The following is a 24297-nucleotide window of genomic DNA, read 5'->3' as shown; positions in this document are numbered from 1 at the left end:
TTGCTCCCATGAGATTCCACTGTGTCACAATGTTCTGCTTGGTTTCATGAGACCTGATGTGTTGACAATTGATCCTTGGATCCTAGAGATTCCATTGCATCACGGCTGTGTCCTTGGTTCCATGAGGCCCAGCTTTGTCACAACTGGACCTTGGTTCCATGAGATTCCATTGTATCACAGTGGTGTCCTTGGTTCCATGAGGCCCTGCTGGGTCACAGTGGAGCCTTTGTGCCATTCGTTTCCATGGTGCCACAATGGTCTCCAGCATTCCATGAGGCCACGCAGCAAAAGAGTGGACCCTTGAATCCATGAGTTTCCATTCCATCAGGATGATCTCTTGCATTCCATGAGGCCCTGCTGTGTCACTAAGGAGCCTTTGTTCCATGTGTTCCCTTTGGGACACCATGGTCTCCAGCGCTCCATGAGGCTGAGCCGTGAAACTCTGGGCTCTTGGTTCCATGAGATCCCACCACGGTGTCACCATGGTGTCCTGGCTCCTGCAACAATTCACACTTGGTTCCATGAGATCCCACCACGGTGTCACCATGGTCTCCTGGGTCCTTTAACAATTCACACTTGGTTCCATGAGATCCCACCACGGTGTCACCATGGTCTCCTGGGTCCTGTAGCAATTCACACTTGGTTCCATGAGATCCCACCACGGTGTCACCATGGTCTCCTGGGTCCCATGAGGCCCCTCTCTGTGTCACAGTGTTTGCCTTGGTTTCCTGAGAAGCTGATGTGTTGACAGCTGACCCTTGGTCCCCTGAGATTCCATTGCATCCCAGCGGTGTCGTTGGTTTCATAAAGCCCAGGTTTGTCACATGGGAGCCGTGGTTTCAGGATATTCCATGGTGCCACAATGGTCTCACCACTCTCTGAGGCTGCACCATGAAACAGTGGACACCTGGTTCCATGAGATTCCGTGGGGTAACAGTCAATTCTTTTGCTTCTTTTCTGCCAAGGTCGGGATGAAATCCCAAGACAGCATTTCTTGTTTGGACTCAGGTGTTCATTAGCTCTTGTCTCTAGAACAGTCTCATAAGCTGTGAGTTCTGCAGCACTTCGCTAACAAGGTAACATTTGAGCCCCATCTCTCTCTCTGCAAGGTCTTTTGAGGATAAACTGTTCAATGAAGAAATGACACCTAAATTATTTTTACTTTTAACCCAATAACCAATCACCCGTGCCCAACATAAGGGACGAGGAGGAGGAGGAGGAGGAGGAGGAGGAGGAGGAGAAGGAGAAGGAGAAGGAGAAGGAGAAGGAGAAGGAGAAGGAGAAGGAGAAGGAGAAGGAGAAGGAGAAGGAGAAGGAGAAGGAGAAGGAGAAGGAGAAGGAGAAGGAGAAGGAGAAGGAGAAAGAGGAGGAGGAGGAGGAGGAGGAGAAGGAGGAGAAGGAGAAGGAGAAGGAGAAGAAGAAGAAGAAGAAGAAGAAGAAGAAGAAGAAGAAGAAGAAGAAGAAGAAGAAGAAGAAGAAGAAGAAGGCAAAGAAAAAGGATCAGCCTCCACCCTAAAACCTCCATCTTGCTTTATATATATTACTATATTCTAAAACCTTAAACTCCATGTTGTCCACCATGTGATATTACACCCTTCTATTCAAACTCCACACCCATAATCCCAGTTCCATCATTCCATTTTGGAAGCCTTCTCCACAGCCTCAGGTCAAATGCAGTGTTCTCTTGGGGGTCAGTGTCTGTCAGCTCAGAAAGTCCGAAATTCTCAGCAGCCCGGGTTCCAACAGGTAACAATGTTCTCCTGTGTTCCAGTAGGTTCCATTGGGCCCGGCTCTGTCACCATGGACACCTGGTTCCATGGGATTCCATTGGGTAACAATGTTCTCCAGTGTCACCATGGACACCTGGTTCCATGGATTCCATGGGGTGACAATGTTCTCCAGTGTCACCATGGACACCTGGTTCCATGGGATTCCATGGGGTGACAATGTTCTCCAGTGTCACCATGGACACCTGGTTCCATGGATTCCATGGGGTGACAATGTTCTCCAGTGTCACCATGGACACCTGGTTCCATGGATTCCATGGGGTGACAATGTTCTCCAGTGTCACCATGGACACCTGGTTCCATGGATTCCATGGGGTGACAATGTTCTCCAGTGTTCCATCAGGCCCGGCTCTGTCCCCATGGACACTCGGTTCCATGGGCAGTGTTCGTGTCCCAGTGGCACCTGTGTTCCATGGCACCCCTGTCTGACCAGGGACAGTTTGTTCCAGGACATTCCATGGAGTCCCAGCGGTCACTTGGGTTCCATGCACGTGCCTGGGCAGCGGGAGCTCAGCCCAAATATCCTGGGGGTCCCTGGGCTGGTGTTTTTTTGGGGGAACCTTTGGATCTTGCAGGGCTCCAAAGCTGAGCCGCGGATCCCCTTGGGACAGAGTGGAGCATCATGGAAGCCAGGAGGCCCTGATGGAGCCAGGAGACCCTGATGGGAGCCAGGAGACCCTGATGGGAGCCAGGAGAACCTGATGGAGCCAGGAGAGCCTCATGGAGCCAGGAGACCCTGATGGAGACCAGGAGACCCTGATGGAAGCCAGGAGACCCTGATGGAGCCAGGAGACCCTGATGGAAGCCAGGAGACCCTGATGGAGCCAGGAGACCCTGATGGAAGCCAGGAGACCCTGATGGAGCCAGGAGACCCTGATGGAAGCCAGGAGACCCTGATGGAGCCAGGAGACCCTGATGGAAGCCAGGAGACCCTGATGGAGCCAGGAGACCCTGATGGAGCCAAGGCTGCAGCGGGACACAGAGGGACCTCACGGGAGCCAGGAGAGCGTTGTGAGGCTGTGGAACAATGTGGCACCGAGGTTTCACTGGGGCTTGGCAGAAGCTCCTGGAGACAAGGAAGCGCTGGGAGCCTCCGGAATCAGCGTCTGCAGGAGGATTTTCTGCTCCCTCCTGGGATGCTGGTGGACAATAAAGCCTGAGGCAGCCTCCCAAGGGTCCGGCTGTGCCACCAGCGGGGGCCACATCTGGGGGGACGCCCTGCCAGCTCTGGCCCTGCTGCTCCTCCTGGCCGGGCCTGGAGCTGCTGGGAGCCCGGGCTGGGGGAATCCTCAGGGCTGTGCAAGGAAAGGTTCAGCACAAGCAGCCCTGGAGCGAGATGTGCAGTGTGAAACACGCCAATCACTTGATTTTGAAATTGTAAAAGTTCCATAGTAATAAAATGGTTATAAAAATAGCAATACAATTAGGGTAATAATAAATTGGACAATTTGAATTAGGACAATATGAGACAATAGAGAGAAAGGGTTATGGAGGTCTGGGTACCTTTTTCTGGGCACCATGAGCCCGAAAAGGGACACCCGTTAACAAAGGATTAACCCTTAAAAACAACAGCCTGTTGCATATTCATACACTTCATCCATGATGCATAAATTCCATTCAAACACAGGATTCTGTCTGGGCAGTGCCACCTTCTTCCTCCGAATCCAAACAGCGCCTTCGAGGCGGGAAGAAGTTCATTTCTTCTGATAAGAGGGCAATAAATTCTTTTTCTTGGAAAGATTTAGGTGTCCTGTGGCTGCTATCTCAGTGCAAGTCCTTTCTTTAAAACAAGAATCCTACATAGCATCGTTTCTATTTTAACAATTTTTATAACCTAAAACTATATTTAACACAGTACTTAAGAGAATTAATACACCAGACATATAATATTTTTATATATATATATAATATATAATATATATTATATATAATATAATTATATAATATATGATTTTAATATATGTAATATATAATATATAATGTATAATATATATAATGTATAATATATATTATATCTATAATATAGAATATATAGTATATATTATTATACATTATATATTATTATACATTATATATTTTATATATATTATTATATTATATTATATTATATTATATTATATTATATTATATTATATTATATTATATTATATTATATTATATTATATATTATATATCATATATCATATATAATAATATATAATATATAACCCTATTATATATAATAATATATAATATATACATATATATATATATATATAATATTCTAACACCAGACATATAATATTCATTTTAATATTTGCGAAAAGCCAATCATAAAATACATGCATTTTTCACATGCAGGCAAAGCCAGCGAGGCAGCAGAGCAAGAGAGAGAGCAGAGCCAGCGACACAACAAACGCAGCGAGAGCGAGAGAGCAAGTTTGAACAGAGCTTGCAAAGGGCAAAATCAGCTCAGACCAGGTTAGACTGAAGAACAAGGAGCACCAGGCATGGGCTGATGGTCCAGGTAAAAAGTTCCAGCATGAGGAGGACGACAGAAGCCTTCATCAAAAGAGCACCAGAAGACTGAGGGCCGCCACAGGAGGAACGGACGCAGGCGCTGAAGCCATACACGGCTGTAAAACCTGGACACAGCTTTATGCAAATGTGAGTATGCTAATGAAGTGTTGTAATTGTGACTTTTGAAATGGAGCTGAAGGCTAAAGGAGACCGAGTGGGTTTTTGCCAGAGAGATCCCCCTCGCTCCCAGCGCTGGATACACAAATCCCTGCTCTGTCTGACTGCAGAGTTTGATTTCCTCGCCCAGTTTGTCCCACTACCCCTTTCCTTCCCCTCTCCCAGTCCCATTTATGGGATTTGGGGTCATTTATGGGATTGGCGTCATTTATGGGATTGGGGTCATTTGGGGCATTTGGGGTCATTTGGGGGATTTGGGTTCTTTGTGTGCCTTTGGGGTTATTTGGGGGTTTTTTGGGGTTATTCAGGGTAAATTTTGGATAATTTGGGGTAATTTTTCACATTGTTGGGTTTTTAGGGCCGTGTGTGTGTGGGGTAATTCAGGGCCAATTCTGTGTGGGTTTGGGCTCATTTTATGGGATTGGATGGGATTTTAATGGATTTTAATAGGAATTTAGTAGGATTTTAATAGAATTTAATGGGATTTAATAGAAATGTAATAGGATTTAATGGGATTTCAATGGGATTTGATGGACTTTAAGTGGAATTTGATGGGATTGTAATGGAATTTTATGGGATTTTAATGAGATGTCATGGGATTTTAATGGAATTTAATAGGATTTTATTGGATTTTAATGGTGTTTAATGGGAATTGAGTGGAATTTTTATGGGATTTTTATGGGATTTTAATGGGATTTGATGGGGGTTTCCCCCAGTCCACAGCTCCCTCCCACCTCAATTTGGGGGTCCCATCCCCCTCTTTCCTCCACTCTCCCGCCCCTTCCCCATCGTTCCCCCAGTCCCCAATCCCCTCCCCCGTGCTTGGTTTTGGGGGTTCCAGGCCCCTCCTGCTCCCTTTGGGGGTCCCGACCCCCCTTTGGTTGAATTTGGGGCCCCCCCGCCCCCCTTCTCCCCGCGCCCCCCGCTCCCCCCGCGGCCGGGGGGGCTCCCAGCGCCCCCAGTGCCACCAGTGCGGCCCCAGCTGCCCCCGCACGCCCCATCCCCATCGCCGGGGTCACCGCCCCCCGCCCCAAATTCCGCTCCTGGGCACTGAGAGCCATCAGCGACAAACGCTCTGATTGGCTGGGAATGGCCCCGCGCAGTCTCTGATTGGCCAGCGCTGTGAGAGGCGCTGGGTTCTGCCCGGCACCCGATGAGTCACAGCCGAGCCGGGCGCTGATTCGCTGGAAATCGCCGGGCGGGGCCAGTGCGCCGAGTTTCTGCCCGGCAACGGGATCGTCATCAGCGCCCCGCGCTCTGATTGGCCAGGGTCTGTCTCGGGCTGGGGACGGGAGGAACTGGGCACCCCCAGGAGCCCCTCGGGTTTGGGGCTTTCGATCCCCCCTCGGCCCTCGGGGCGGCCCTGGGGCCCCCCCAACACCCCCAAAATGGGGAGGGTCCGCGGGGCCCTTTGGAACCCCCAGAAATGGGCGGGGAGCGGCAGGAGCCGCCCCAAAAAGGGATGGAAGGGTTCGGGCCGGGAATGGGGGAGGCTCTGGGGATGGCTCCGGCCCGGATCGGGGCGGGCTGGGATTGAGGGAGGCTCCGTTCAGCGGCCGGGGAGGGGCTGGGCCTGGGGAGGGCTCCGGGATTGTGGGGATGGGGCCATTCCGGGACTGGGGCGGGGCCTCTCCCTGGGGTTGGGGTCCGGCTTTGGCTCAGGGACCCTCCCCGTTCCTGTTCCGCTTCCCGATCCCGTTCCTGATCCCGATCCCGCCGCTTCTCCAGGGAATGTCCCTGATCTCAACCCCGACCCCAAACCCGAGGTGAGGTCAAACATTGGGGTCAAACACCCCAAATCCTGGGGTCAACTCCCCCTGACCCCAAATCCTGGGGGTTCAAACACTGGGGGTGGCCAAACACCCCCAGACCCAAACTCTGCGATCTCAACCTCCCCCCCGCCCCCCAGCCCAAACCCCAAATTTTAGGCCTTAAACCCCCCCAAATCGCAGATCCTGGGGTGTCAAAAACTCTCCAGTTTGCAAATGTTGGGGTTAAATCCCCCTGAACCCAAATCCTGGGGTTTGAAACATTTGGGGTGTCCAACACCCCCCGTTCCCAAAGTCTGGGGTCAAACACCCCCAAATCCCAAATCCTGAGGTGTCAAACACCCCCAAGCCCCAAAGTTTGGGGTCTAAACCCCCATTCCCCAAATCCTGGGGTTTGAAATATCTGGGGTGTCCAACCCTCTTCATCCCCAAATCCTGGGGTCAATCCCCCCAATTCCCAAACTTTGGGGTAAAAACCCCCTGATCCCCAAATCCTGGGGTTTGAAACATCTGGGGTGTCCAACTGCCCTGATCCCAAAGTTTGGGGGTCAAACCCCCTGATCCCCAAATCCTGGGGAAAAAAACTCCCAAACCCCAAATCCTGGGAACAAAAACCCCCAAATCCAAACCCAGGGGTTTCAAACATCCCCAATTCCCAAAGTTTGGGGTCAAAAATCCCCAAACCCTGAGGTGTCAAAATCCCCTAAACCCCAAATTTTGGGATCAAACCCCCAATTCCCAAAGTTTGGGGTCAAACATCTCCAAACCCCGAATTTTAGTATCACACCCCCCCCCCCCCCACCCCGAGTCCCCAAATTTGGGGTCATTTGGGGTTTATTTGGGGCAGCTCCAGGTGCAATGTCTGCAGAGAGACCCTGGGTACAATGCTGGGAAAAACCCCAATAACCCCTCAGGAGCCCCAAAATCCCTGGGGGCTGGGAAAGGGGATTTGGGGTGAAAGAAGAAGGATTTGGAATGCACAAAGAAGGATTTGGGATGGAGAGAGGGGATTTGGGTGGGAAGCTGGGTCCCTTTTTGGCGCAGGAGATCTTCCTGGCGCTGCTCTGGGTGATGCTGAAGCCCTGCAGGGCCTCGCGGGCGGCGCCCGCCTGCACCTCGGGCTCCAAGTGCACCCAGGCGATGTCGCGGGGCCCGGGCACCAGGGCAGCTCCTGAACCCTGGGAACCTGGGCTGGGAACGGGGCCAGGAGAGCCCCAGACACCCGGGAGTGTTCCCCAGACACCCGGGAGTGTTCCCCAGACACCCGGGAGTGTTCCCCAGAAACCTGGGAATGTTCCCCAGAAACCCAGGAATGTTCCACAGACACCCGGGAGTGTTCCCCAGAAACCCAGGAATGTGCCCCAGACACCTGGGAATGTTCCCCAGACACCCGGGAATGTTCCCCAGACACCAGGGAATGTTCCCCAGAAACCCAGGAATGTTCCACAGACACCCGAAGCCTTCTCTGCTCCATTTCCATCCTGCGCCTTCTGGCCTCTTCTTCAGCTCTCCGGGCCGCTGCTCTCTGCTTCATGGCCGCCCTTCTGGGCCTGAGGCAGAGGAAGAAAGGCAGGAAGAGCAGCTCAGCAGCAGCCCAGTAGGGCCCCTGCTGCACAGCTGCCCAGAGCAGGGGTCCCCAGGCAGGCTCGGGTGGCTCTGGGGTAGCCTGCTCCAGGCCCTCTTTGCCCAGCTCTACATCCTCATCCAAACTGATCACCACGGGCCGTGGGAAGTGGAAGAGGAGCAGCACCAGCAGCGCAGGGACTGATTTGGACACCATGGTCTGCAGGAGGAGAGAGACAATTTGTGTTGCTTTGCATAAGAGTTGCAAACCCGTGTGTTATTAGGGAGTGGCCGCTCCTGCTGTGCCAGAGTGCTCGAGCATGGGTGAGAATCTGGTGTCAAAGTGCATTCATGTGCTCCATGTTGCATGGGGCACCCGTGTGCAGGAATAGAGAACACCTTCCCTCAGATGGGATCTGCTGTGGCAAGGCCCCTCTGGTTTTCTCCTCCACGCAGCAGTTTGCATGCAGAATGTGGGCAGATGTAACTTGGAGGTCCTCCTGCTCAGCCTTGGGTTCCCCTTGCAGAGCCTCAGCCCCTGCGTTCTGTCAGGGCCCCTGGGCAGGTGGGATATTCCCAGAGGAGAGGGGCCGGCTGTGTCCCCATTGCCCCTGTCCCTTATGTGCCTGTGCTCAGGAGGGCACAGAGAGGATGGGGACTCCTGCCTGCCCCGTGTCCTGTCCGCCTGCCGGGCCTGTCCCAGGGCAGCCGGGCTGTGATTGCTGTGCTGTGTCCCTGCTGTCCCTGCTGTCCCTGCTGTCCCTGCTGTCCCTGCTGTCATGGCCCACTGCAGGTTCCACACCTACACAGCCATGGTGGCTCCTGAGCTCTGCAGGGACCTAAGTGACAGTCTGAGTGGTGGCACTCCTGGTTTTCTTGCATTTGGCATCGCGCAGAGCAGAGGCTGGATCACAGCACCAAAGGAGCAGCTGCTGCAGGGGAGGAAAGGAGCCTCTGCATGGCCAAGGGCTGCTGTGGTGCCTCTGTGTCAGGAATTCCCCACAGCTGACACCTGAGTCCAGCATGGACACTCACAGACACAGCGTTTGTTCAGGCATTGCCTTTATTGCATCTTGACAGGGACTGCAGCTGCCTGAGGGAAGTCACCCTCCCGAGACAGGAGGGCAGAGAGTGTAATTTAAATTAACCAATTGTGATTATAGGCATTCGTAGCAACAGTCTATGTACTGTATATATGAATATTAAACAAGACACAAAATAATTATTGGATCATGAAGATCAAGCAACATTTGCTGGTTTAGATAAAAATAAAGTATACTTCAGTTTTGGTTAACTGCAATAATTCTTGGTAACTTTGGTGAATTGTAAGTTCTATGTAATATAAGGAAAAGTGCCATTATTTAATTCCTACTTATTATTAAAATATTTATGATCTTTTACAAGAGTATTAATCTACATTATAGTAATAAAAAGTTTGGAAAATGTTGCTAAAGACAATTATTTTTAAAGAAAACATTTTCAGTATTTCAAAGCTATTTAAGAATTTGAATCAATCTCCAATCATTGGCCCGATGCCTTCAGATGGTGCTTTCCTCCGAGCAGATGCAAAGGCTCTGTATGGGAAAGGGTTAAAATCGATGCAGTTACTACAGATCCCGTGAGGAGAGAGAGGGCAGAGGGGCAGGGTGTGTCAGGAGCCCGGAGCCTGTGCCCCGGCGCAGGGCTGTGCTGGGCAGCAAGCGCAGCTCTGTGCGCCGGCTGCTCACAAAGATGTGTGGCTCGCCTTGGCCGGCCCAGAGAGCATCTCCAGCAGGAAGCTTTTCTTCACACAGCCACTGCCTGTGCTCCTCCAAAAGCCTGCCCTGCCTACCTTCAGCATCCTGTTTGTATCCCTATTCATTCCAATCAGCCTGGCCATTTGCTTTTCTATTTCTTTCGTGGCCCGGCACATTTGCTCCATTTCTTTGAATCTCTTCCTAAGGAGCCGCCTTCTCCGCTCGCTTTCCACCTTCCTCCTTCTGGCCTTTTCCTCAGCTCTCTGGGCCGCTGCTCTCTGCCTCGTGGCTGCCCTTCTGCGCCTGAGCCACCAGCCCAAAGGCAGGAGCAGCGGCTGAGCAATTTGCCAGAGCTGGTGCAGGTAGCGCAAGGCAGCCAGGAGCCAGGGTCCCCAGCCGGGCTCAGCTGGCTCTGGGGGGGCCGGTTTCATCTCCTCTGCACGCTGCTGCCCATCCCCGTGAAATCTGTCCACCACGGAAAGTGGGAACAGGAAGATGAGCAGCACAAGCCCAGCCAGGACTGCTCTGTGCGCCATGGTCTGCAGGAGGAGAGAGACAAGGCTTTCACTGGGGCTCCCAAGGGAGCTTGTGGGGGCTGAAGTGAGGCCCGGAGGCGCAGGGATGTGAGGGCAGAAGCAGAGGGCCCCGGGCAGCTGGCAGGCAGCAGGGCCTGTGCCAGTGGGCCAGCAGCAGCAGCCCCGTGCCCCGGCCAAGGCGCCGGCCCCAGGGGCTGGCCCTGGGTGCAGGGGGACAATGCAGGCCCGGGTGCGGCGCTTGTGGCCCGGCCCTGGCCCGGCCCAGCCCCGCCACGTGCGCACTCACCGCTTGCCCAGGCTGTGCTGGGCCAGCGTTACCTGCGGGGGCCTTTTCCAGCTGCCCCCATTGTGACACGCTGCCCCTGGTGTCACAGGGGTCAGAGGCATCACAGCCGGGCCAGCCCCGCCCTTGGTGCCCGGCCCAGCTCAGGGGCTCCCAGTGGGCCCAGCAATGAAAGCCTCGGCAGGCAGCAAGTGCAGCCCCGCTGGGAGGGGATGGGCCCCAGGGGCTCCCTTCACAAAGCAGGCAGAAGTCCCCACTGATAAGTTTCCAAAGGGAAAAGATTATAATCCATAATGTTGAGTAGGATACATATTATCAACGATGAAAACACCTGAGGTGCTTTTCCTAATGGGACTTGTTCTTCTGTGAGTGGGGTTGGGTGATGGTTGCTCAGTTTTTCTTGCTTGACTCTTCCCTGATCCAGTCCATCCAAGACTTCTGTGAAACCTTCCCATTATCAGACAGCAGAAATGAAGAACTGCAGTGAAATCACTTCTAGTTCCCTTCAGATCAAGAAGGTGCAGGGGGATGGTTCTGGCAGAGAATTTGAGCTGCTCTGGACAGAGTCGCACTGCTGTGTTAGCAGGGACTGGCTGCTTGTGTTTTCCTTTGGATGAACAGAATCATCCTTGTGTCCCCCGTGACCACATGGAGCTCACACCAGCAGTGCCTCTTGCCTGTTCCCTGCCCAGCCAGACCTTCCAGGCCAGCTGAAATGCCCAGCGTGGCCTTTGAGCACAAAGGGATTGCAGAGCCAAAAGCATCTGTGTAGCCACCATGGTGTTCAGCGGCTGCTGCTCGGGGAAGGGCACTGAGAGGAGGCCACTGCTGCTCTTGTCAGAGCGCTGCTGTGCAGGGATGTCCCTCGCCCTGCTCAGTCCCACATCTGCCCATCTTTTGGCCTGCTCTGAGCTCAGGTGGATGCCATCTGCTCCCAACAGACCCAGCTGCTCCACGGGAGATGCACAGGCATGGAATCCAAAACCTTGAGTATCCCCTGAGTAGCCAGGCATTCAGCTGTTCAGTTTGTCACGGCCCACATCAGGGGTTAGAACAAGATGGTTTTTCAGATTCCTTGTGACCCGAACCATTCCAGGATTCTAGGATTTCTCCATGACTGACTTTGGTCCCCTCAAAAGACCTCCTCTCTCCTCTCTCCCCTCCACCTGTGGAGAACGCATTCTGATGCTGCTGCTGCTGTTGGGACAGGTTGGTGGATACTCTTCCTGCCATCCCATGGGTGTAAGCATGACTCCTCTCTGAAGTCTTTGTCCCTGAATCAGTGCCTTCAAAGAACAGTTATCTCCCCTCCTTCCTTTTCCATTCAGCACTTGAGCAGACACAGCATTTCTCATCGTTTTCCACAGAACAGTACAGGTGCCAGTTCCCATCTTGTGGAGCCCTCTGCCATAAATCAGCCTGACAGGTTTATTCTCTACGTAATGGGAAATGATGACAAATGCAGCTGCATAATCACGTTAGTAACTCACCATAATGACTGCTTCTGGGGTGATTTATGGGTTTTGTCACATGTGAGCTTTCAGAACTTTAGAGGTTACATTTTTCACACTTTTTTGTTGGAATCTCAGTTTATCAGACTTTACTGCAGCACTAATCACTTGCAGTACAACCCTGGACTTCACAAATGTATCACATCAGTGTGAAAAAGGCAGAGAAAACAAGAACTGTTGTGAATTAATGAGCCGGGTAACACATGTCTCACAACAGCGATGAAACAACCTGTGTTCTTCTTCAAGCCGCAACAGAAAGTCCCAAAGTCTGGTTGTTTAATTTTTTTTTTTTTTTTCACAGAACACAAGCAGCAGCAAAGAACTGAAACAACACAGCCAGGCTTGAAACCTGAAAGATCTGCAAGGCTGAGTCTATCCTAGTTAATGGTGAAATGATGTGTGACTCTGTCCTAGATGTTCAAATGAAGAAGATTGATTCACAGTTATAAATATGGCTTCTAAGCAAAACACTGGGATTATATAGGAGAAATGCACGTGTCATGAAACAACCAAGAAATCAGAGAGACAGTTCCAAGCTCTATAGTGAAGGTCTGGGAAATGTTCAGATTTACCATCTGTGGAGTTTGGTGCAGGATAAACTGGAACAAAAGGCCATCATTACCCAAATTGATTTCCTTTGGGCTGGTCTGTTGGTTTTTTGGTTTGTTTTTTGGGTTTGTTGTTTTGTTTTGTTTTGTTTTTTGTCAGTTAATGTTTTATAATACTCCAAGAAATATGTTGAAAAGGTCAGCATGATCCATCAGACACAAGCAGGGGGGCTGGGGTAGATGCAACATGTTCCTTGCACTGGAGGGTAGACAGAGGCAAGATCTGGTTTGGGGTCAATCACACCTGGATCAGGGAGGTGGCTGAAACCTGGGCTGGCCAAAGCCTTAGAATCACAAAATATCCTGGGTTGGAAAAGACCGCCAAGGATCACCAAGTCCAACTCCTGGCCCTGCAGAGGACACCTCCCCAAGAATCCCACACTGTGCCTTGGCATGTGCTGGTGGGCAGGAGCACACAGCTGGCCGTGGCTTTGGGTGCATGGGTAAGATGAGATGGTGAGGAGCATCCCTGCTCCCTGAGCTCCTGGAGAGCTGCAGACACTGATCACTGGTAAGGACAGCACCAGGGCCATGGCCTGGGGCTGGTGATCTGGTGTCTCCTTCCTGCTGCTGCTTTCTGCTACAGATAACAGCCTGGTACCAAGGTCTTGTTGCTGAGGTGATAAACGGCTGGTGAGATTCCCTCCCTGCTCTTGTCTGCACAAGTTCTTATGCTCAGCACCAGGAAGGATTGGGCCAGAATGGAGGCATTTGGGGTCTCAGGGCTGAGGCTGAGACAGACAGGCAGGCAGAGCAGCTCCTCCTGGCTGATGCAAACATTAGCCCTGTGCTGGCCAGGCCAGTGATCCATAGCTATGGGTCCACAGTTATGGTGGTGGTGGGTATTCACTGGGAGAAGAGGAGGTGTAAAATGAAGCTTCTGAAGCTGCTTGGGATCCTGGAAGCTGCTCAGACCCCACTTGACCACAGTGGTTGTTTGGCCAGCTGAAGTGATGGAATTTATTGGGCTGTGCAAGGACAGTTTTCTGTGCAAACATGAAGGACTTTCAGGGGGGATGAAATACGGCCTCACAGTAGAAACAGCTGGGTTGAACACTCTTTATTCCACCTATGAATCTTTCCTTTTAAGAGCAACAGATTCCACCATTCATTAAACCAGAACTTCTTGTTGTTGTTGTTGTTGTTGATGTTGTTGTTGTTATTTTGAGGAACAAAAATGACCTTTCTTGTTTATTTTATTAGCATTTTAAAATCTTTCTTGTTTATTTTATGAGCATTTTAAATCATCTGGTCACCCACTGCATGCGTGAAACATGAGATGTTACCAAAGTGTAGCTCACTTCAGACAGGGAGTGCTGACAGTTGGCAGATCTGTACAGGTGTCCTCATCCTGGGTGCATTGGATGTTATCCCATCCAAGCAGGCAGTTTAACACAAGCAGCTATTTCACTGAGCTTAATTAACAACAGAAATAAAAACTATATCTTTATAGCAAAGTTACTTTGACATCTACCATCACTCAGCGAGAGGTTTATTGTTATGGACACATAACATTGGCTTTTTGCAGAGATTAAAATGGATTTTCTATCTGTGGTGTTAAAGTAACTTTGTTATTGTCTTGGTTTGAAAAGCCAGGTGTCTGCTAAGGAAGGCAGGAGCCTCCCCTGGAATGGAAAATGTAAACCCCTCCCTCTGAATTGTTATAATTTTGAAATTAAGGAGCTTTCAGGCAAAGATATGGGAATAGAAATAACAGTTCTTTTATAGGAAAAATTAAAAATATAAATGCAGTAGTACAAACGAAAAAAAACCCCACTGACAGAGTCAGAACAGGACGTGACACCCTGTGGGTCAGGGTGCTGGCAGCAGTCCCATTCAGTGGTGGCTGCAGCCCTCCTGCAGTGCCAGGTGTGGCTCTGTTGGAGCAGGGATCCTGGAGAAGGGTGGAGTTTTCCTCTGAAGGTCCAGGGCTGCTGTAGACGGGCCTGGGAATCTTCCTTCCTCTTGGAATCCAGAAGGAAAAGGCTGATCCTCTGGGAATCCAGTGGAGAAGAAAGACAGCTGCTCCTCTGGAATCCAATGGGAAAAGGCTGATCCTCTGGGAATCCCGTGGAGAAGAAAGACAGCTGCTCCTCTGGGAATCCAGGAGGAAAAGGCTGATCCTCTGGGAATCCCGTGGAGAAGAAAGACAGCTGCTCCTCTGGGAATCCAGGAGGAAAAGGCTGCCTACAGTGTTCCAAATCTCAGATTCTATCCAGGTAGGAATGCTTGGCTCCTCCCCCTGGGCAGAGCATCTCCCAATGGGATGATGTCATTTAATCAGCCATGCAGTGACACTCAGTGGCACATTACCAGAAGATAATTAATAATTAATGGCCTATTAATGGAACACACCTCCCCAGAGGGAGGATTGGTTGTGGAAGAGAGAAACTGCCCAATGAACAGAACATAACTGCCCCACCACTGACAGATGGCAAACAGAACACACACTTATCTTGCAGTCCAGGACCTGTCCCCACTGGCTGCCCCCATTCTCCAGAGTTCATGGTGTCCAGGGAGGCTGCAGCTGCCGGTGCCGGGAACAAACGAGACGGGTCTGGGTTTCAGAAAGCTCCAGAATCCATTTCTGACCCATGAAAGACAGGGCAAAGGCAGGGCCATGGGGCTTTATAGGGTATCCCAGGGCTGGAGTGTGGGTTTGGGTCGGGGGAGGAGTTCTTAGCAACACAAGAAGGGTGAGACCAAATTCCTGCCTCTTAGACACAGGGGCACCCCACACAGAATGTGTCCCCAAATCCTTAATTCCCCCTCAAACACCTCTGAAACGGTGGGACTTGAGACATCTTTGATCACTTTCATTCTCTAATAACACTGATGCTGTTAGTTCCAGAGTGCCCAGGATCCGCCTGGCAAGTCAGCTCTGGCAGGAAGAAGGCGGCTGCCAGGGGGCTGCTTGTGGCCTCTGACAGCCCCATTGCTCAGGGCTTGCCAGCGCCCCAGCCCCTCAGGCCCTGCCCCAGTGCGGCCAAGCTGCCCGGCAGCAGCGCCGCAGCCCCACAGCAGCTCCAGAGCAGCCCCATGCAGAGGCACCCGGGAGCCCTCAGCAAGGCAGCCAGCAGCAGACGGGCAGGAGGGCACGGATGGCGCTTCCTGCCTGGCACAGGGCTTGTGGCCGTCTCCAGGCAGCGCTCTGGCAGGGATCCCCGCAGCTCCGGCCCCTGCCCAGCCGCTCTGTGGGCAGCACAAAGGCTTCAGCAGAACCACCAAAGGCCAAGGGCCTTCTGGCCATTTCCCCTTGCCCACTGCACGCCTGGGCAGCTGGCTGAGCACAAGCACCCTTTATCCCTTCTTCCCCTAGGCCCTGCACACCCTGGGCAGCAAAAGAAAGATCCTGGCAGTCTGTGTATTAGAACACAGTCTATATTTACATGGTAAAGGAAAAAAAAAAAAAAGAAAAGAACATTCTTGAAGTAAAAGAAAATTCCTCCTGACTCAGGTGGCCCCAGCAAAAAGAGCTTCTGGGATCAGCTCTCCACAGAGCTGCGGCAGGGCAGGCAGCCGAGCAGTGACAGACGAGGCCGTCTCTTCCATGCCCTGCGCAGGTGATTTCGGAGCCACTGGAAGCTGGAGATGGGAGCCCGCTCTCCTGACTTGAGGATGCAGAGGGTTTGAATTGCCAGGCTTCCGACGGCAAGGCTGATATCATTTGTTTTGTCTTCAAGGGCTGCAAGAGAGAGCAACAGAGCCACGGTCAGAGCCGGATGTGCGGGGAGCCGAGGAGACCCCCCAGCAAGGGCCATGCCAGGCGGCTCTTGCCATGGCCAGGAGGGAGCAGGGAGCAAGGCGATCAGGCCGAAGCTGCGGGCCAGCAATGGCCCCCGTGGCCCTGAAAGCTCAGTGTGCTCTGGCCACGGGAGCAGAGCCCTCCGCAGCCGGGGCAGGGCTTGCAGCTCCCCCCCGGCAGCCCCCGCTGCCAGCCCGCTGCCCTCACTCACCAGTGCAGATCAGCTGCAGCTCTCGCTGCTGCCCCCTCAGGCGCCGCCCGGCCATGCCTGTGAACACAGAGCCTGTCACGGCGGCAGCGGCACAGATCCCTGCCGGCGGCGCTGCCGGCGCTGTGGCCACACGGGCTGCTGGCCCGGCAGGGCTCAGCCCGGCCCTTGGCGCACGCTGCCGCCCCAGGGCACGGCTGCCAGAGGGCGGCAGCAGCAATGCCCAGCCCAGGCGGGGCTCCACGGCGCCCGGGCCCGGCTGGCGCTGCCGGGGCAGCAGGCGGGGCCGGGGCCGAGCTGTGGCGGGCCGGGCCGGGGAGGGGGCGCGGGCTCGTGGCTCACCCATGAAGCTGATGGCCGCCTCTCGCAGGGGCTCCTGTGGGCTCTGCAGGTAGCGCAGGGCCCGGCGCAGGTGCTCGGCCGCTCGGCTCCTGTCCTCTGCCAGCTGCAGAGAGCGGCAGGAGGGAAGGCTTGGCGCGGGCTCAGCCCCTGGGCCGGGCGCTGCCTGCGCCCAGCCCCGGCCTCCCCTGCCCGCACAGCCCTGAGGCGCGGCCAGCAGCCACCGGCCAAGGGCTCCCGAGGGGAGGGGGCAGCGGGCCGGCTGCTGCCCGGGGAGCCGCGGTGCCGCCCCGCAGCCCCGCCGGGCCGGGGCTCCACGGGCACCCGGCTCGGGCCCTCGGGAGCCTGGAGAGGAGCCCGCGCGGCCTCTGGCTGCCGCAGCGGGCAGGGGCACAGCTGCCCGGCCCACACACTGAGCGCCGCCCTCAGGGGCCTTCTCCAGCCTGAGCCTGGGCCTTGCAGGCCCTCCTTACCAGGCACTCGCTGAACTTGCACAGTTGCTGCTCCTTCACCAGCTTCTTGAGATCCCTCCTCTTCATCAACTTGACCGCACAAAGCAGCGCTTCCTGAGAAGCCTGGAGAGCAGCAGGGACGCCAAGATGGCCCCACAGCCCAGGGCACGGCACCCGCGTCCCCTGCCATGGCCTGCAGGAGGCTGCGATCCAGCAGGCGCAGGGCAGGAGGCAGCCGAGCCCCCTGCCAGGGGAACAGCAGCAGCCCACGAGTCCTCACCTCTGCCACACGCTGATTCTCATCATGGCAGTGGAAGAAGAGTGCTAGCAGGCTCTGTTGCACAGGGCTTTCCAAAGGGTTTTCTCTCTCTTCCAAATACTCCATCATGTCTCGGAAGAGTTTGATGGAGAGCAGCTGGACCTGGCTATTATCCTGTAGGAAAAAAAAAGGAAAAAATACCTCAGCATTGGCTCCTGCAGCCCCCCTGGGCACAGGGCTGGAAATGCACAGGGCACACAGTTTCCAGGCAGCAGCCAGCGGCTGTGGCTGGGGGCACAGAGCCTTACGTGGTCAAAGTGTGGCAGGAGCGCCTCAGCCAGCTGCAGGGCAATGGGGGTTGACATCAGAATGTGTGATTTGTGCAGGAATAGAAAGCTGAGTGTGATGAGGGTCATGCCAGCTATCTCTGCATCATTGTCGCACAGTAGGTCCATGAGGCATTGGGTCAGGCTGCACATTCTTTCAGCCTGTGCGGAACACAAGTCTGTGAAAGGCCATCCTGCTGCTGCAGGGCCCAGAGGCCAAAGGCCTGTCCCGAAGCACGCGGGCAGCTGAAGTGGGAGGCAGGAGAGCTGGGAGCAGCTGCTCCAGCGCCCCAAGCCCAGGCCAGGCCAAGTGACTGCGTTCCCAGCGCAGCTTCAGCCACCGCCCCCTTCTCACCATTGAGGGATCATCAATGAGCTCCAGCAGGGCCCTGAGCGCCAGGCGACGCCTCTCCCTGCACTCGCTCTGCAGGTACCTTGAAGAGACCTTCACAACACTGGCACCACATTCACTGGCATCCAGGCACTCGAGGAGCTGAAAGGCACAGGCCAGTGATGGGGGAGCCGGCCGGCAGGAGCCCGGAGCCGCACAGGGCTGGGCCCAGGCAGCAGCAGCAGCAGCAGCAGCAGCAGCAGCACAGGGTGCGGGCAGCGTCCCAGGCGGCTGCGGCTCCCAGAGGGCAGAGAGCTGGGAGGCAGCTCAGCCAGGCAGCGCTGCACACCCGGCTCACCTCCACAAGGAACGCCAGGGCGGGCAGATCCCAGTGTGGCTCCTGTGTGCTGAGCAGCCAGAGGAGGTGGTGTGCAATACTGGAACCCAACCCAAAACAAGCATGGCGCATCTCCCTAGGAGGGTGAAAAAGGGACCAGGAACCTGAGCAAATCTCTCCAAGGACAGGCTCGCAGAGCCTGCTGGTCTTTCACCACCATCCTGCAAGGGGACCTGGGCCCTTTAGGAGGTGTTTCCTCCTGTGCTCTCTCCCCTCCCAGCCTTTTCCAGTCTGCTTGGGCCGTCCCTCGGTGACAAGGCCCTGTGACCCAGGGCCACGAGGACTGTGTGGGACAGCCCGGGCACAGGGCACAAATGCTGGGAGCAATGGGGAGAAGGGGAGTCTCACCTGGCCAGCAGACCCACGGCATAGTGGCGGGTGTCAGCACAGAGCAGCGTGTCCCAGCCACGCTTGCATTCCACTGACACCACCACCTCCTTGTACTGCTTTCGGCAGAGCAGGGACTTCAGGGTCTGCACTGCAAACCTGTGTGCACAGCAAAGGCCAGGTCACCCTGGCAGCACTGGCTCCTTGGCAGGCCACGTGGCAGGGACAGGAGGACTGGCATGGAGCACCTGTTGGGGCTGGTGGCAAGGCCGTGCTCTTGCAGGCATTCCTTCCAGAAGGCATCGACCTCCTGTGGCATCTCTTCTGTGCTGAAGAACACTTGGAAGAGCAGATGCACAAATAGCTGGGGGAAATACGACGTCACTACACGTGGCACATGGGGCTCCTGGAGCATCTTCCACATCACCACGGTTGCCTGCAAGGGACAAAGGCCCTCGAGACAGCGCTCAGTGCCCAGGTGTCCCTGGGGCAGGGCCCGAGCAGGGCAGGGAGAGGCTCAGAGAGACCTTGGCAGCGGGAGCACGGGGCCTGGTGGGCCTGAGGCTGCCCCTGGGCCAGGTTTGGGCCAGCGCCTGAGGCAGGGAGATGCAGTGGGGGAAGGAGGATGGAGAGCTGCTGGAGAGGCGGCCTTGTGGCCAGCAAAGGCCACTTGCAGAAACTCACAGCCAGGCCAAAGACACCCGTTTTGTCCCCATCGGAGGTGCACGTGCTGCGCTCTGGCCAGCTGCCCAGCACATCCAGGAGGATCAGCAGCACTGGCTCTGCAGTCCTGGACGAGCACATGATGGTCTTCCACATGGAGATGGCAGCTCTGAGGGGTTAGAGCTCTGTCTCAGGGGGGTCTCAGACACAGCACCGTGGCTTGGGCATCCCTAGGGGCCTGGGCTGACCGCCGGCTCTGCCTGTGCCCACTGGGCCTGGCCAGCAGCAGCCAGGCAGCCCAGCCCTGTGGGGACAGGCCCCTGAGGGGCGGCAAGGGAGCATGGCAGCAGGCTCGGGGGCTGACGTGCCAGGGCTGGGAAAGGCAGCAGCCAGAGGGCCCTGGAACTCTCTGTTGCTCAGACGCCTGGGCCAGGCGGTACAGGGTGATGGGCTGGGGAGGCCTGAGCCCTCTGGGCAGGTGGGCCCCATACCTGTCACAGGACGGGGCCACACGCAGGAGCGTCACCACTGCCTCACCCGGCTGTGCTCTGGTGAGATTCAGCAGGGCCTCGTCCAGCCTGTGCTGGGCAGAATCATTGGCCAGGAGCCATGGGTGAATGGACCTCACCATGGCTGGCACCTGGAGAAGGCACGGGGAGACTTGGAAAGCTGCCAGAGGGAGCCATGTCCCCAGGGTCCCCGGAGAAGTGCTTCCCTTGCCAGCGCACTGCCATGGCCTCAAAGGCTCCCAGGGACCAGCAGGCGTGGCTGGGGAAGCCACGGGACTCATGGGGGAATTGAAGCCTGGCCCCAGGCTGCTCACTTGTTCTGGCGTGGCAACACCCTTCTCCAGGAGCAAATCCAGCAGGGCGGCACTGGTCTCATGACTGAGGAGCTCTGAGTGAGCTCTGAGCCCAGTGCCCATGGTGCTGGTCTCTTCCTGCCCAATGCTCCGGATAAAGTCGCAGACGAGCTGTAGGAGAAGGGCAAGAAGCCGGGGATGTTGCATGGAGTGCTGCACACACGGTGCTGGGCTGAGCAGGGACAGCAGGCCCAGCCCAGGTGGGGGTGGCTGCAGGTACCTGCGCTGTTCTGCGGAAGCGGCCACGGCTGAATTCCTGCTCTTGTGTGCGCTCCAGGGCTGCATCTGGCAAAGAGCGAGCGCAGCCAGAGCTGAGGGGCTGTGGGAGAGGCCGGAGAACAGAGCCCAGCCCTGCGCTGCCCAGGCAGGGAGAGCCCCAGGATGCCCCAGGGGATGGAGCACGGCCACTGCGGGGTGTCTGCCCGGCCCCTCTTCCCTCCTGTCCATGGGCATTTCCCCAGGGGATGGCATGGCATGGCATGGCATGGCATGGCATGGCATGGCATGGCATGGCATGGCATGGCATGGCATGGCATGGCATGGCATGGCATGGCATGGCGCCAATTGGCACAGGCTCCAGCCCTGCAGGCCAGCTCTGCCACTCACCCTCCTGCGGTGGATGGAACGGCACCACCTCTTCTGTCTCCTGTGCTGGGGCAGCTCCAGGGCCTTCTTCTTCCTCCTCCTCCTCCTCCACCCGGGCCAGCTTGGGCACTCTCGGGGGTCTCTGCTCCATGGCTGTGCCTGGAGCTACTTGCAGGAGAGATGCCTTGGGAAAGCTCCGGGGCACCAAGTCCTACGCTCTGCCCTTGAGGGCAGCTGCAGAATAGAAGCCTCAGGAAGGCCACGGGTCAGCGAGTCCTGTGCTCTGGCCTCGAGCTCAGCTGCAGGAACAGCGCCGCGGAGAAGCTCCGGGTCAGACGGGAGCGAGTGCGCTGTGCAGGGGCTCCTCACGGCACCGCTCTGTCCCCTTGTGCCCCGTTGCGTGTTGCCAGCAGCCGGGCAAGCTTCTATTTCCCACATGTCACAAAGGGGCCTTGGACACCGGCTTCCGTTCCATGGCACGGTGACCGGGCTGCAGCGTGCCACCCAGGGCCCTTGCACACACTGCCTTCTGCCCCGGGGCTGCCCCCGGCCCAGCCAAAGTGGCCCAGCTTGGAAGGAATCCCTGGCCCCAGGTGTCTGAGACAGCCCGCACAGGATCTTTAGGAAGGGCTCAGAGCATCAGCAAACACTGCCCGGCTCTGCGGGCTCAGTCCTATCCCCATATCTTTCCCTGAGAGCATCTGAATTTCTAAATGAGAATCATTTGAAGGGAGGGGATTGACATTTTCCATTTCAGAGAAGGCTTCTGCCTTCCTTAGCAGACACCTCTCTTTTCAAACCAAGACAATTGTTTATCATCTTGCAGATCCGCACTTGCTGGGCAGCCCCGTTTTACACCCAGGGCCTGGAGAACCATTGCCAGCAACTGGGAAAATCCTAGCTGCTCCATCCTCCCAGAGATGAGGTCTCCAAATTTGCCCCGAAAGTGGCTCCAGCTTGTAGAGTCCAAAAAGAGCAAGTCCCAGTGATTTGATGATAATTTTAGCCCAGAAAGCCCTGCAGCTGATGGCACACTTGACAATCAGCAGGGGACACAGCTAGGCCAAAGCCCAGAGCTCTGCCGGGAGCCTTTCTCCTCAAATACCCTTCAAACAAACCTCCATGCAAGTCAGTTGGGAAAGTTTCTTCAAATGATCCATTTCTGGCGCCACAGAACTGCACAGGGTTCTGTGAAAGATTCTAAAGCAGCTGCTCTGGAGTCCAAGAGCCAGCACTAAGAGTCCTTGACACCTATTTGTAGCTAAATCCCACTTTGGGCAATTTGAAGGAGTTTGGAAGGAGCTAGAGAGCGGACCTCTGAGTTTTTCAGATGATGCCATTGCTTTTTCTTCTCTTCTACATAGACAGGAAGGGTGAGTTTGGCTCCCATCTGCACCGCATGGCTCACAGGGCTGCAAGACTTGTAGTTACAAGAGCTTTGAAGGATTTCTTGGTCAAGAAGACACGGCCAACAAGGATATTTATGTTTTGGAGCCAATCCCTCAAGATTTTGTCTTACGGACTCATGCTCTCGGGGTCTCTCGCTGGTCAGAGTGAGCCCGAGATAAGTTCCAAAGTCTCTTTTCCCAGCCCGGTGCTCAAAGAAGGAGTCAGAGCTCTTCATTTCTGGCTCTCAAGGTTGTTTCTTCTATCTTATCTATAAAATTCTTTCTCCTGTCCTGCCAAGGTCTGCTCAGCAAGACAGTCTAAGGCACTCTGCCTGCCCCAGGGCGGTGTTATCTTTTTATCCTAAAAACTACCTGTACGATATTTACAATGACTTTCCAATACCTATCACCTATGTTAGACAGTGAGCTTCTACTCTAAACCAAACTGAAAGTGCCACCATCACAGCAGAAGATGGAGGCCAAGAAGAAGGAGAAAGGCTGGACACGCCCAGATTCCACCATCTTGCCCCCTGAAGCCCCATTCTAGAAACCCCAACAATCTATTTTTCACCCTGGGATAAATTCACTGTCATTCTACTGAAACTGTCATGGCTCGCAATTCTTCATATAAGGTTGTTTTTTCCAAGGGCTAAATCAAAGGCACAGGGGTCTTGGGCTCTGTGCTAGGGTCTCTGAGCGCCCTGGGCAGGGGCTCGAGTCCTCCAGGGCAGCCAGAGGAATTTCCTGGGTTCTGACAAGTAGCCCTGTTGTAGTCCCTGCGTACAAGAGTTTACTTGATCCCTTTGATGCCATAGAGCACCAAGAACTTGAACCTTGCTGGAGTCCAGCCCTGCCTGACTGTCATGGAGAAGAGGGAAAAGATGAAGAACCTGGGCGGTGGTTGAGCCCAATTGGCATTTTTCCATTTCTGATTTCCTCCCAGCTCTTGCAGCAGGGCAACAACCCCATCACTGCAAAGCACTTCCTTTTGCAAGGCACACACTGACCTTGGTGGAAGCTCAGGGCTCTTGAAGGGGCTGCTGCAGTTGGCAACAGGAGCTGTTGTTGACTTTTTCACGTTGCTTAACCCCCCCTGCCAAATGCCATCAAGCGGTTGAGGAAGGACAAAAAAGATTACCCTGGAGGAAGGGAGGCCAAGAGCTTGGAAAAGGAGGAAAGAAACGCTCCGATGATGACAATGACAAAAAACCCAATTTATTTCTGACAGCAAATGAACACCGGCCGCTCTCCAGCCCTCCCAGCCTGGCAGGCCGAGCGGTGCCGTTCCCATGGCATGAGGTGCTGGCAGCCTGCGGAGAGAAACCAGAGAGCCACGGTCAGTGGCAGCAGGCTCCTGTCCCCCTGCCCTGCCATGGCCTGTGCCTGGGCCAGGCTGCTGGCTGTGCTCAGAGCCCAAACCTCCCGACCCATTCTCTGTTTTTAGAGAAGGGCAGCGGGGCAGGCCACGTTCCACCTCCTCTGCTTAATCCCGGCACAGCAACCTCCTCAGCAGCTGCAAGAGCGGGATGCCCGTGTGCCCGCTGCCCCCTGCCCGGAGCCCTTCTGCCAGCCGAGCTGTGGAGCCGGGTGCCCACCTCTGGAGAGCTGCTGCCAGGAGAGGAGCCGATCCCAAACCAGGTCCTTGTCCTTCTGGAAGGGGCTGTCCCTGCAGACCGTGGCCCCTGGGGCAGTGCTGGCACTGGACGAGCTCCACGGACACTGCAGGCACTTCCCCGTCCGGTCCAGGCACCAGGTGTAATCCTCCTGGGAAAAACAAAGAACAATTGCACGAAAGTCAATTCAAAACAAGACCTGGAAACAAGAAAAAGCACAAAGCCTGTCACCGTTTCATGGGCCTGAGGAGGGTCTGACCACTCCATGTGAGAATTAAACCTGTCCACGGGTGGGGAAAATCCCCACCTTTCCCACCCATAAATGCACCCCTT

General features: G+C 54.9%; 1 protein-coding gene and 1 pseudogene across 1 annotated transcript in view; one reads left to right on the top strand and one right to left on the bottom strand.

Annotated features, from left to right (window-relative positions):
* LOC136570728 (uncharacterized) overlaps window positions 1-24297 on the top strand; it is a 2607743-nt pseudogene that overhangs the window by 1537828 nt on the left and 1045618 nt on the right.
* Window positions 1-24297, bottom strand: part of LOC136570729 (uncharacterized) — a 2347277-nt gene that overhangs the window by 1389607 nt on the left and 933373 nt on the right.

This window comes from Molothrus aeneus, unplaced genomic scaffold (genome assembly GCF_037042795.1).
Source record: "Molothrus aeneus isolate 106 unplaced genomic scaffold, BPBGC_Maene_1.0 scaffold_36, whole genome shotgun sequence".
Classification (NCBI taxonomy): Eukaryota; Metazoa; Chordata; class Aves; order Passeriformes; family Icteridae; genus Molothrus; species Molothrus aeneus.
This window is presented reverse-complemented; position numbering and strand designations above follow the sequence as displayed.